The sequence below is a fragment of the Betta splendens genome, chromosome 8 (genome assembly GCF_900634795.4).
Source record: "Betta splendens chromosome 8, fBetSpl5.4, whole genome shotgun sequence".
Taxonomy (NCBI): domain Eukaryota; kingdom Metazoa; phylum Chordata; class Actinopteri; order Anabantiformes; family Osphronemidae; genus Betta; species Betta splendens.
The window spans coordinates 5,544,585-5,557,634 of NC_040888.2; the positions used below are offsets into that span (position 1 = coordinate 5,544,585).

The 13,050-nt window shown below is 52.5% G+C and overlaps 1 long non-coding RNA gene across 1 annotated transcript; it reads right to left on the reverse strand.

Annotated features, from left to right (window-relative positions):
* Positions 1-322: 322 nt before the first annotated feature.
* Positions 323-3,185, reverse strand: LOC121202382 (uncharacterized). Its single transcript, XR_005897961.2, has 2 exons — positions 2,420-3,185; positions 323-720 (listed from the first exon to the last, which is right to left on the reverse strand). It is a non-coding gene; the product is annotated as an uncharacterized LOC121202382 (long non-coding RNA).
* Positions 3,186-13,050: the final 9,865 nt, after the last annotated feature.

Here is a 13,050-nt window from a genome sequence, read left to right on the forward strand (position 1 = left end):
CTTTACCTTAACTAAAAGAGAAAATTAATTTTATTTAAAATATTGTGGATAACAATAAATCGGTTCCACATGCTATTTTTCTCCTTTTTATTTTTTTCTATTTATTTTCTTTCATTTTTTAGATTATGTTATAAATGCGACGCCAATCTGAAGCCATGTGTCAAGTGAGGAAAATAAATAAAATGAAATATCCAATCAGATCATTAGCATTAGGTAAAGTAGCAGAAACACGAGTCCCATCCACCTGCGTGCATGAGATGTGATTTCAACAATTCACCGCTAGATGGAGCTATAACAATAAGAAATACAAGGACAGTTAAAGTGAAGCAGAATAAAGTTTTTAATAGTTTTCAGATCACAGTGACCACAGGGGCTGCATTGGGTTCAAAACTCTCATAAAGTAGCAAGGCTACATTAGCTCTTGCTTTAAAATTTAAAATGATCATTAATAACCAAAGTCTTCACCAATCCATTTCAACAAGGAATATTAGGTTTTCACAGAGTTGCTTGAGTGAGTCTTCATTTTTATGGGGTGTCGTTTTCTCTCCATCATCCACCAACAAGCTGTTTGTGATCAAAACAAATGCGGCGGAGAGGACGCTCGCTGGCCTTTCGCTGACTCCTCCACGCGCTCGTCACATTTCAGGACGCGATCCAAGCTCTTCTTTAAAGCGCCGAGGATGTCGCTCTGCAGCGGGGTCCACATATTGTCTGCATTTGCTGCAGCAGAACAGCAGCATATTCTGATTAGACCCTGATCCACTGTGGCCAGTAATGAGACGCTGTTGTTTTCTCCCTCTCTAATCTAGTTTGTTATGCAATTTGAAATTTGTGTATGATACAACTGCCTTTGTGTTCAAGTGCCAGGCTGTCCAGGCTCATTAGAGCATGCTGGGAGATCACAGCCCAGGGACCTTATTTGCTCTGCACAAAGGAAACTAAAGTGAGCTAGTATTACCTCTGGCCTTTACAATATGTAGCATAAATAATACCAGGCTAATGCCTCAAAGACACAGTTGTGTTTGATATACACAGGCCTAAACATATCAGGGAATAAACAGCTTGTGATGTGAGATGCGCTTGCAGAACTGAATACGTTAACTTCTCCTAATTTGTCATCTATTATTATTATGCTTTTTCTGTATTCATGTAAATGTTCTACCAAGCCGAAATTTCTGGCTACAGCTTCGTTATAACTAAGCAGTGTGGATGTAAACACGCAAACAGCTGTAACCCCCCCCCCCCCCCTTGTTCCTGCTGCCTGTCAGACCCTCCCCGCCTAAGTCATGCAGGAGCACCGTGAAGTGAAGAATCACTGGTTTAAGGGAACACGAACCCCCAAATCCTGCAGCCCCCACGCGCAGCTCCCCTCGACAGCTGAGATTTGTTCTGCCCCCAAAGCAGCTGTCCACTGTGGCAACAGCTGGGCATTTTGGAGGGAAGAGGGAACGTGGACGGAACGGGCTGCTGGACCCCGTGCCCGCTTTTAGCCCTGTCAAGGTGACAGCAGATAACAGTCTGAAGGCCTATGTGCATTTGGAGTGTCTCTGCACATGCAAAAGTCTGGATAGTAACTTTGAAGAACACTGTACTTCACATTATCATGTCTAATTCAGATGTCAGGCATGACGTAAGAGATCACGACCCTCTCGCTGCAGCTCACGCGTGCTTATGACGCGCGCGCGTGTGTGTGTGTGAGATCCACAGCACAAGCATTTCCCAGTTTACCCAGGGTCAGTGCCCCGAACGTGGGCCGGGCGGCGCGCGGCAGCCTGGCCGCTCGCTCAACCAAAGCCCCGGCAACTGTTGATCCGTTGGCCGCGCGCTTCCTCAGCTGCTGAGGAGGGGGGAAGTGGTGGTGGTGGTGGTGGGGGGCGCTTTGTCAGGCCCTGGCTACGACAGCCACCACGGACTGGCACCGCCTGGCACTTATTCGCCCCCCCCCCCAAGAATCTTAAATGGGAAAAACAGAGCAAGTGTTTGTGCACGTCTGAGTAAGAAATGGTGGAAATGGTGGATTTACATCATGTAACTGAAATATTCTTAGAAATTCATTAAAAATCCTATCACATCGTGAATAGCGGACATGAGCAACTTAAGCATTTTGAGAAAGTTTTCTTTTAAGGCCTATGTTTTGCCAACGACGAATAAAACTTCTGAATTTCACCCTCAGAGGCGAGATTTTAATGCGCTCCCTGTATTAGCAAAGCAAACGCTTACACAAACTTTTGCACGGCAGAAAATCTGGTTCTAGTGCCTTGAAATCACTTTGGCCGAATCATGCTACTCAACGGTGCCACGTTTTAATGTGCTGAACCGACGAAGCCAAAGCCCTGACTTCATATTTGTCATCGTGCAAAATGTTTAATTCTCTTTCCCCTGTGCCGTAAAAGCGGTGGCGGCGGGCGTTGATTATTACCTTTCCATCCAAAGACGTCACCGGCATCCTAGCGTCGCATTTGCAATTTCCACCTCCATCTTAACACTGCTTTCACTGTCGCCGACCCCCCCCCCTCTCATTTTTTAATTTCGCCGTTGCCCAGCAGGGGGTCTGAATTAGCGGGGCCTCGGAGAGCTGTAGCAGGGTTTAATCTGAAGTGTTGAAAATAATACATGCCCAACCCTCTGCGGGCTCCTTTAACGATTCAGACGTAACGACTCTGGGCCAGGGCACCAGCACGGAAAAACCTCCACCAGGGCAATAATCACTACCAGGGGCCTAATTCCCCCAGTATCTGCTTCTTATTCCAGCCTGCTTATTTATTTGGATACAGGCCCTTTAAATTTTATTTCAGCTGCCCTGTTTTGTGGATTGATTTAAGGTGCATGGCAGTTGTCCTTCCACTTATAAAGATGCCACTCTGTCATTCGATGAACGCCGGCCACAGGGTGCACTCGCACATGACGGCTCGTAAATCCTCCCCGATCCGGGATGCTTCCTGCGAACCTGTGCCGCTGTAGTCTGTTGCCGTGGCGATCAGATTTATGACCTCACACATGGCGCTGTCAGGGAGGAAGCGCTCGGCGCCGTGCGCTGACACTGGGCTTCGCGCTCGGCTCGTCGGCGGCCGACCGGTGCCGGGTTCGAGTTGGAGCGAGGGGGGGTGGAGGGGGGGTGCGAGGCACCACAGGGCCCTAGTCGCCGCTCGCAGACGTAGAACAGACCGATTCCCAGCGTTAGTCACTGTCCACTCTCCCCTCTCGCGCTGCAAGACAAGAGGCCCGAGCTCAGCTGGAACCGCAGCAATAAAAACGGCGATTGACACACGCACGCACACGCACGCACACACATATTACACACAAGCTGTGGCAGAGAGTGGGCACACAAGCACCAACTGGAGGGAGCCGTGGCGAGCGGGAAAAGGTGTGAGCAGGGAAAGTGGTGTGTGTGGGTGAGTGTGAATATGCGAGCGTGTGCGCGTGTATTTGTAGAGTTTTTGCAGTTGTGACAGCTGGGATGAAGGAGTGGAGGCGGCGTGTGTGATTGGAGGAGGTGCCAACGGAGCAAGTGTCTCTTTATTTTCATCATACACAAACGTGTCAGTGTGTGGATATATGTTGGTGGACTGTATGTGCATCTGTGTTTGTGCCCGTTAATGCGGATCCTCTGGGTAATTGTTGACTTTCTACTGTACACGGGTGTTTCGCTGCAGCGCCAGTGTTACAGGCGGATTCGGTGTCAGCGCCGAAACCAAAAAGAATGTTTCATAGTCGTTGTAGGTTTCATTTTCAGAGGGTTCGAGCGCCGCGTTTGCCAGAGTCGAGTGTTTACGTTGGACGTTTCCGCGAAACCCCCGAAAGTTCTCGCTTTGAGCGAACAATAAAGTCAATAAAGTGTAGCTAAGGTTATAGGACAGGACGTCTGTGGCAGCGAGTAATTCATGGATGGTTGGAGTTATGCAGATCAATGTGGTCATGGTTAGGAAAAGACTGTGGTCAGGTTTAATACAGTCGCCAAAATAAAATGCAGACTTTGGACTCGGGCTTCAAACTTCCTGTATGTTCAACAAATGTTGAGATGAAATTTTAAAACACAAAATGGACAAAGAGGCGAACGGACAGTGCACAGGACACGTCGTAGACTGGTTTTATTGGGAGCTTCCTTTTCAAACTTCCGAGAGGAAAAAGAGGAACGTGAGGTGTTGTTTCTGGAAAAGACCCGTCTGTTTTGAGTCTCCCAATAAAACTAGGAAGATGAGCCTGGAGCCATAAGCAGATATCACCAAACATCTTCACGAACCGCTGGGTAAAAGCTGCTGACGTGAACAGATCCTTCCAAGTTTAGGTGAGGTCACCGCGCTGCCGTGGCAGTAACGGCCCACGGCAGCCGGCGGGCGGGCGGGCGGTGATGAGGTCACGGAGCAGGCGGGATTAAGGCCGTGACAACTGGTGCCGCGGCCCGTGCCAGCGCTGTGCTGGGGCAGTTGTGCGACGGGCACGGTGCTGTGGTCCCGGCTCCACAGCAGCATTAGCCCGCTGTTGTTCTTTCATTAGCCCGCTGCCGGGCCCACGGCGCGAACCCAGTTGTCGCGGGGCTTCAGAACCTCCTCGCTCGCCCTCTCTCTCTCTCTCTCTCCCGCGTCTGGATCGGGTTACGCGGCAAACGCACTCGTTAACTCAATTATGCGAGCCTTTAATGCTTTGATGTGCGGCGATAACGGCGGGATTATGGGAGGGACAGATGCCGCCTGACCACAGCAGAACATGCCTCCGCCGCGGCCGATGACAGACGGGCCGAACGGACCGGCGAGGGTCGGAAGAAGGAGCACGATGGGTCAAACACAGCCGCTATCAAAGTGGATGAAAACGCTTCAATAATCTTTACTGGGCAGCCTCACGTTTAAAGTATAAACTAAAATAGCTCGTAATGGATTGAGCAGGTCCAACATCTGTTTAATACATGACGGAAAAACAGGATGTGCTGTGAGAGGCTCTAAATGAGGTGATTCCAGTCTCCGTTTTCAGTTCTCCTGCTTGTAAAATGATGAAAATGCATAAAACGCAGCAGCGAGCCCGTCTCGGTTCCAGTCGAGCTCGCGCATCCACCTAAAACCATTAGCGGCACCGCTGAGACCAATTAGCGAAACGTGGCCAAACAAACGTGCCCTCGCTCCTGCAGAATGTTCTCTTACCCCGACCCCCCCCCCCTCGCGTTTTTCCCCCTCCTCGCCTCGGTGGCAGGCCTCAGAACAGCCCTTCGAGCGAAATCGGCCCCTTTTCGAGATTTTGATAAGTGATTTATTCACGACGAGTGTTCTTGATGCTTTGCAACTGTCAGTCCCGACTCACGGCCTGAAGGCCTGACATATTGATGTCTATCTCCCACATGAGCTCCAGATGTGAACTCACTGCCTTGATATTTGGCTGATATTCACGGGTGGTGGTGGTGGTGGTGGTGGAGCTCAGCTGGAAGATTTTAGGGAGCAACAGCGCGCCGGCTCAAAGACGATGGTGACAGACTGCTCGTACGAACACCTTCCGGGCTGAGGCTGCCCCCTGAACTTTGACAGGAAATACCAACTGTGCTCATTGAATCCGCTGCCGGTGAACCCAAGGCGCAGGAGCCTGGAGATAATAACCGGCCTTCACCACTAGGTGGCACTGCAGCTGTAGACTCACATGACGGAGGAGACAAACACCTGTGGAATCACAGCGGCGTCCTTGGCAGCCTGTCTGGTGTTTGCCAGTGCGTCCTGAGTGTGTTGTTATGTGTTATTTTGCTTTTCTGCTAATGCAGAATAATTTAAAAGAGCCACTTTATAAAATACTTGTTTGCTTTGTCCACGCTGTACAGTATGTGTGTGTTTGGTTCACGCTGCGGGCTGTGTTGGGTTTTATTTACATGTAAATGGTGATAGCATCTAGGATGTAGCGCTTCAGGCCGTTATGTTGGGCAGCGCTGGCCAACAACCACGAAGCAGCTCATTTGCCTGCATGGCCTCAATAAGTCTCAATAAGCGGCGAGTGTGACCGAAGTCATGATGGAGGTTTTTTCCCCCTCACGTTACAGTGAGGGACCACACGCACGGGGCCTCAACGCGATTAAGAGAGCGAATAAGAGCGGCCACGCAGCTGAGTTTGGTGAAGGCTCTTCTTGACCTTCCCACGTTCTTCCCGTCTCCTGCTCTCAGACGCCGGCCGACCGAACAACAACAACAACAGCGTTTGATGTTGGAGCGAGGCCTCCTTCCCCGTCTGCCTGGAAGTCCCCTTCTCATCCTAACTACCACCAAATGGTGTCCTGTAATTCACAGTGTGCATGCACATCATTTGAGAGCGGACTAAACCCAGAAGCATGACCCTGGGATTTCTGCACCACATTAAATGACATGCAACCTTTAAAGAAAATCTAGAGCCAATAAAATAACAATAACACATATAAAGACTAAGTGTCAGAAATAAATCTAAAGAAGACTATAAATCAACATTCTTGTTAGTCTCTGGAGGGTAATTGGCTCAGATTAGGGGACATTTGTGGTTTGCCATCATCCACAATGTTTACTTACATCTCACAGGGGCACGGGGTGGATGATAAAAGTAGAAAAGAGCAATGATGTCAAACTAGGATGAAGTGGGTGCTGAAAGAAACGTGTAGAAGATGAGAAACCGGAGACGGGACTCAGGAGTGAGGACGAGGAGGGACGAGCCTGGAATCAATAATGGGGTTCCTCTGGAGCTTCGGGAGGGGAGAGTGAGTGAGTGAGCGGCGCCTGAGGACAACAGACCGCATCCTTCCTTCCTGCGAGGCAACGCGGGGACAGGAAGGGCCACCAGGGGAGGTCACTTGGCCACGGACTCGCTTCCTGTCGGAGCTGCCAGGGATCAGGGGATAAGTACATCCGGGTCACAGGACGAGCCACCTGTCTCTGATTGTATCCCTCTGTGCTCCGCTCCCCTGACATTAACCTCAATGGCAGCCAGGTGGGGGACGGGCGCAGGGAGAGGGGGGAGGGGGGAGGGAGCATGAGCTCATTCAGGGATTTCAAATCATTTATAACTTCTGTTGTGACTTTGTCCAACGTCTCGCTCGCTGATGCCCCTTGAACCCTATTGACACGAAGGCAAAGTACAGAAAGGGGTCAAACCCTGCCACTGTGACAGGGGGAGCAGCGGAGTCGAGCCAGCGCTGGAATGCGTGCGTTTGAGATGGTGCCAAGCTGACCAAAAAGCCCTGGCAATTTCCTTGAGATGCAGAGCTTCACCACAGTCCCCAGGGGGAGGCCAAATAAATCTCAGATGTGCAGCAGGATCCGTCTCCCCGGTCCGTCGGTGCCCCTCCACCTCCCAAAGTCTGCACAGAACACATGGGACTTGGGAAGAAGCGAACGAGGGGGACGAGGGGACAGCGAACGGACGGGGGAGGAAAAGGGGGGAGGGAGGTTTTCTCCAAACTCCGCTGTGAGTTGTCATCGTCGTCAGCTCTCGGGAGGTTCGCAGATGTTTATCGTGTACAAGGGGCAGGAAAAAAAAGACATTATAAATTGTTCCACGATGCATCCAAGGTCACAAGTTCAGGCCCATAAAGCAGGCGAACAACCCTGCGGAGCGGAGTTATGGAAGTAAGCCTCCGTGTAGGCCTGGGATTAACGCACGCGTCTGCAGGGTTGGAGCTGTCGTCTGGCGACTGCGTCTGGGAGCATGAGGCCCCGAGCGCTCACCTCTGCCGTCGTCGAGGGAACACCTAATCTGGAAACGTCGCTTTGAGCGTGCTCCGAGATGACGTCATCGCTTCTAAATCAGTTAAAGCCTCGCGTCCGGTCGTTTCCCCCCGGCGCTCTGTTACGCCCAGCTTCTGACAACAAAGCCCCCTCTTTAAGGAACTGGGGAATCCACCCTGACACGTAAAAAGCCGCACGCACCCACCTTCGACACCCCACCCTGACTTCAAGACCCTCGACGACACACACACAGGGAAAACATGGCCGCCCGTCGGCCCCGGGAGCATGAACGCTATCGGCTACATGCTTTAAACCAACGCGGCGATTAGTCAAACTGAACGAAAACGTAGGGACGGACAGTACACTACATGCAATGGACGGATTCAAACAGAGCCCATGCACGCGCTCATGTACTTACTTGCTCGGACATAAAGTGTCGTGGGTTGTAGGCAAATGCCATAAATATTGTTCCAAGAGCGAGGACGTGGTTCCAGCACAGATCGTACACAGTAACTGGAGAAAAATGGCAGTGTGGAAAACACATGGATCGTCATCTGCTCATGCTGTCGCTATATTATCATAATATGGAACCGAAACCCTGTCAAGCGCCCAGAAGGCGTAGAGATGTCCTACACGTCGTCAGGCCGGGTCCGGTAGTAGATCCGATCCCGCATCTTGGTCTGGTGACTTTGCTCCACACTTTTGGGGATTTAGGGCTACGTCACTCACGTCTGCGTTTCCAAGGCATCGGTTTGTGGTGTGGGCTCTGCTGCCACCTCCATGGTTTCCAAGTTGAGCCCTCCGATATTGCCAAGCCTTTATTGGCAGTCCCATCATCCTGCTGCATTCCCAGGTCTTGGCCAACGCCGGCTGATATACTGTACTGCAATGAATCTGAGCTTCCCTACAGTCGCGTGAGTCCAGTGAGTCTTTCTTGTTGTTGAGGTGACGGTAAAAAGGCCACGCGTCACCTGAAACCCAACGTGACCATGGAGCCCACAGATCCGAACGCCTACAACACCCCCTCCCGCCCTTCGACCTTGCTGGCGCTGCCGTTCATTTTCTTGACGTTTTATGCCTTCGCCGTCACCATTTAACAAGTCTGCAGGCTGCAGTCGAGGCTCGTGGCCCGGTATGAGCCCGTGACGGACACAGGGCACCGAACCCAGACTACCGGGCTCACAGTGGGGGAAGTATCCATTTACCCCCCCCCTCTGGAAGGATGCCCGTAAAGCCAAACGGAGGAGGGGGGGTCAGAGCGTAGTGTATGTTTCCATTGCGACTGCTGCGCCCCTCGAAACACTAGATGTCTCATTTTGCGGATCCAGTTTTATTAAATCAACCATGTGACAACGCCGGGGCTGTTTCCACAACACGAGCAGGTACGGTGGGTGTGAGGTGGACGGACAAAGTGCTCTTTGAGTGCTGCGGTCAGGCTCGCTGCCAGACACCTTTCCACACCTAGCACTTGGGGAGCCTTGTTGAGAGTGTGGGCCTTTACCATTATTGCACTCAACACATGGTCAGGAGGGTCTGATAGCTGCAGGACCCGTTTATGGTGAGACGCAATGTTTCTGCTGCTTCTGGTGAGTCACTGAAGCTCTGACTCATCAATTTTACCCGCCTATCAACCCGAAGCAGTTATTTAGCGATTAAATACCTAGGTTAATATGTAGATTAAAAAACTAAAGCATTTGGGGAGTGAAACATGTGACAAGACAGCAGGCCTGCAAATCAAAACGAGAGCCTGCGCCAATAAATAAGGGAGACGTTATTTATTTGATTTCAGGGAAACTGGAGCTATAACTCACGTCTCATTGGAGTTGGCGCCGGTGGTGCTGTGGTTTCTAATATGACGGGAGCCGCCTCCCGACCAGGCTCTGCTCCGCACAGGCTCCGGACTCGGTTTACAGCAAAATATACAACTCCCGAAGAGCCGTGGAGGCGCGTGGAGGAAGGGCGGCGGCGGAGCCGGGGTCGCGGCGTTACCAGAACCACTTGCAAATCAAATATACTTCTGTTCAAGACCAATTTGAGCTGTTTGGAAAGATTCGTTAAAAAACCCAGAGAGCTCATTTTTTTCTGAAGACGTAAAACAGTGGAGTGGAGCATAATGACAAAGACTGTGATGGTGGAGTTCAGCCGTTTCACACTCCTCCCCTCACGTTCTTACATGCTGTCTTTGTGAAACAGGAGGTCTGGGAGAAAAATCACTCTTACTTTCGCTTGGATTCCAATCGCATCCCTTCCTTTCTCTTGTTGTCGGTTTGCCATCTGAGCGGCGTACAGGGCGGCTGCCATCTTGGCACGGCGATGCCTCTTCCCTTACATTAAAAATAAAAAGGCTGATTTTCCTCATGGGCCCAGGCCTCTTAAAACAAGGTGTGCTCACTCAGCAGGTCCTCACCAGTTTGGGCCCAGTTTAAAGGGAGCGGATGCTGAGACGCTTGAAAGGAATCTGGCTGGAAATCATTAACATGTAACTTAAATGCACATTAGCATAATCCATCTGTGCACCCCCCCCCCCCTACTACCACCACTCACAGCCCACATATGCATGCAGTACATTCATGCATATGGAAATACCTTTAGAGTCAACGCAGGCGTCGTAGCGTGGACGACAACAAGTTTGGCAGCGAGCGCGTGACGAGCTCCGCGTGCTCACGCGGTGGTGTCAGGCAGTGTCACTTCTCAGCCCACTTGCAAATGAGCAAGCGGAGAGGAGCAGTTGCCGTGGTGATAACGCCTTCGCAGACACACGCTGACACGCGGGCCGCCGAATTTGCAAACACACGCGCGCGTGGCGCTCGGCGGGACGGCGGGTCCACGCGAGACCAACGGCGCCGCGGCCCGCGGGCCTAACAATGGGATGCGTTCTGCCCCCCCCCCCCCTCCATCACCACCACCAGCCCAGGCTCATGACCAACAACCTCATGGCAGGGGTAAGTGAGAGGTGAACGCACAACAACATTATTATTTCGTGACACAGGCCACAAATAAAACACAATGAGCTTGTACTGAAGCGGTGACGTCCTCCCGCCCGTGTTTGTCCCGTTTGGGCCAGATGAGCGTGCGCTGCCTCGCGGAGCCTCCGACATGTGTCGCCGGGTAAAGACATCCTGCATCAGGGCCTTTCTAGGCGCAGTCGGGCAGTTGCCACAGCGCTCTCCCTCCATCGAACCAGACGCTTCGAATAAAAACGCCCGCCACCCGTCTCACATTGCCTGCAGGGACACTTTAAATAGGCTACAGGACCGTATGGCTGTCTGAGGTTAGCGCATGGATCACTCAGCTGGAGGACTGCGGGCGGTGGCGCGCGGCCAGGCCCAGGCGGCGCGGCCGTGTGCGGGATGCGGGGGCCGGAGCGCACACATGTGGAGGTAGTGACGGACGTAACGGGGACAGATGCCGGCTGCGCTCGAGCACGTGCAGCTGTGTGGACGCGCGCACGTGCCCACGGCATGCGTGCGCGCGCGCGTGTGCGCACAGCGGCGCGGCGCGGCGCGGCGCGGCGAGCTCGTTAGCGCCGTTGGGTCCCGCCGACCGATTGTCGCTCAGCGCAGCGCAGACGGCTGAGGCGGAAATTGCGAACGTGACGCGCGAGGGGTTTCGCAGGTACGGCGGCTTTGACCGCTCGCCGCCTTTTGTCGCGGCTTCACGCGGCACCCAAGCCCAACAAAGAGCGACTCGCGGCGTGAGCAGTGGGCCGTAATCGCAGGCTCCGCGGGTCCGTGTGCGCATGCGCGTGGGGCTGGGGATGACGTGAGTGTCGGTGCAGCGCTTGGCTCTGCCCTAATTGGACGCCTGATTGCAAACAGACGCAGGTGAGCGCGTGAGCCCACCGTAATGAGGTTTAAGACCCGTGTCGTGCATGTTCCTCACTGCAGCGCTAATGATTACAATTTGTCCGGCCTCGTGATGAAGGAAATGGTTCTTAGAGCGCTGCCACGTTTACAGATCTCTCCCGGGCTCGGCACGCCGCGTTTTACGGGCACGGGCGATGGAGTGTCACTGAGGAATAGCTCCGCGCCATCAAAGGTCTAATGATCCCTTACAGCACATGCGTGTGTTTTACAACTGTGTCCCTCGCAGAAAAACCCACAATTATATGCAATAACATTCGCAAGGTGCAATAAAATATATACATTTTGGGAGGAGGAGCTTGTAGTTTGGAGCTAGGCCCTCAGACAGGAAGCCAAGCAGATTTTAAAGGGCGGGGATGCCCATTACTTATAACACAGGTTGAGGCCTGTAATAAACAATTACTTGGCTACAACCAGCGCTGTGCCTCATAAACAGTGTGCTTCCAAACTACACCTGAGCCTCAGTCTGTCCGCTGGCCAAGCAAAGCAAAGCCAAGCGCTGCCTCATAACAAAAGCGCGTCTCGGAGCCCAACGGAGCTCGGGTTTTCACGTCGCACACCGCGACGGCAGATTCAGACACAACAGCAGCACGTGCTTCCAGTGTCGTGACAGCGCGGGGAAGCGCCAGCAAACTGGTACGAGCCGGAGATCTGTGAGTCATGGTGCTCACGTACAAGTAAACTGGAGTCCATGTGGTTCCATGCAGCCAGTACAAATGTTCTGTTTCTCGTCCCCCCCCAAAGGCTAATAAAGCAAACAGCGTGGACTCCACAACACACCAAGGCCCCCTGAGGAGATCACACTGACTCAATGTGCACACCATCCCTCTTTTCCTCCCTCTCTCTCCAACTCGTCTCTGTTCTGTGCTACGTTCCTCTCTCTGACCCCAGTCCCTCTATGGCTGTGAATGCTTGTCAGGGAAGCAAACACAGAGAGGATGAAATGTTTTTGATAACAAATTAGCACCTTTATGGTCACAGAACCCAGGTTTTTCCTCCTTTCCTCTCGTCTGTCCTTCCCTCGCTTCTCTCTGGGCCTCGCTTCGCAGCCTCTGCCAGTGGGCGTAGTGCTGGAACGCTCGGCGGCTCTGCTTGCCTGTTAGTCCCGAGCCCGGTCCGGCAGCTAAACAATCCGGCACCTCGAGACGGAGCCAGACGACGTGAGATTAACATGAGCGCGGAGTCATTACGCTGCTCATGGGCTGTGTCCAAAGCAACAACTTTAATAGCACCTGCAACGCAGCGGCCGATCTGCCCGACAGTCCTGACCGCGCGCACACACACACACACACACACACACACACACACACACACACACACACACACACACACACACACACACACACACACACACACACACACACACACACTGCTCTCTGCGCTGATGGAAAACAGGTTTCAGCATAAAAGCTCTGCCTTAATGTTTGGTGCAACACAGTTGCTAAGGTTGACGTGAGGCTTTGCTGACCTTTGACTTTCACCATGGCTTCTTGTGGCCAAACAGCAACAGGAGGACACACACCACCACC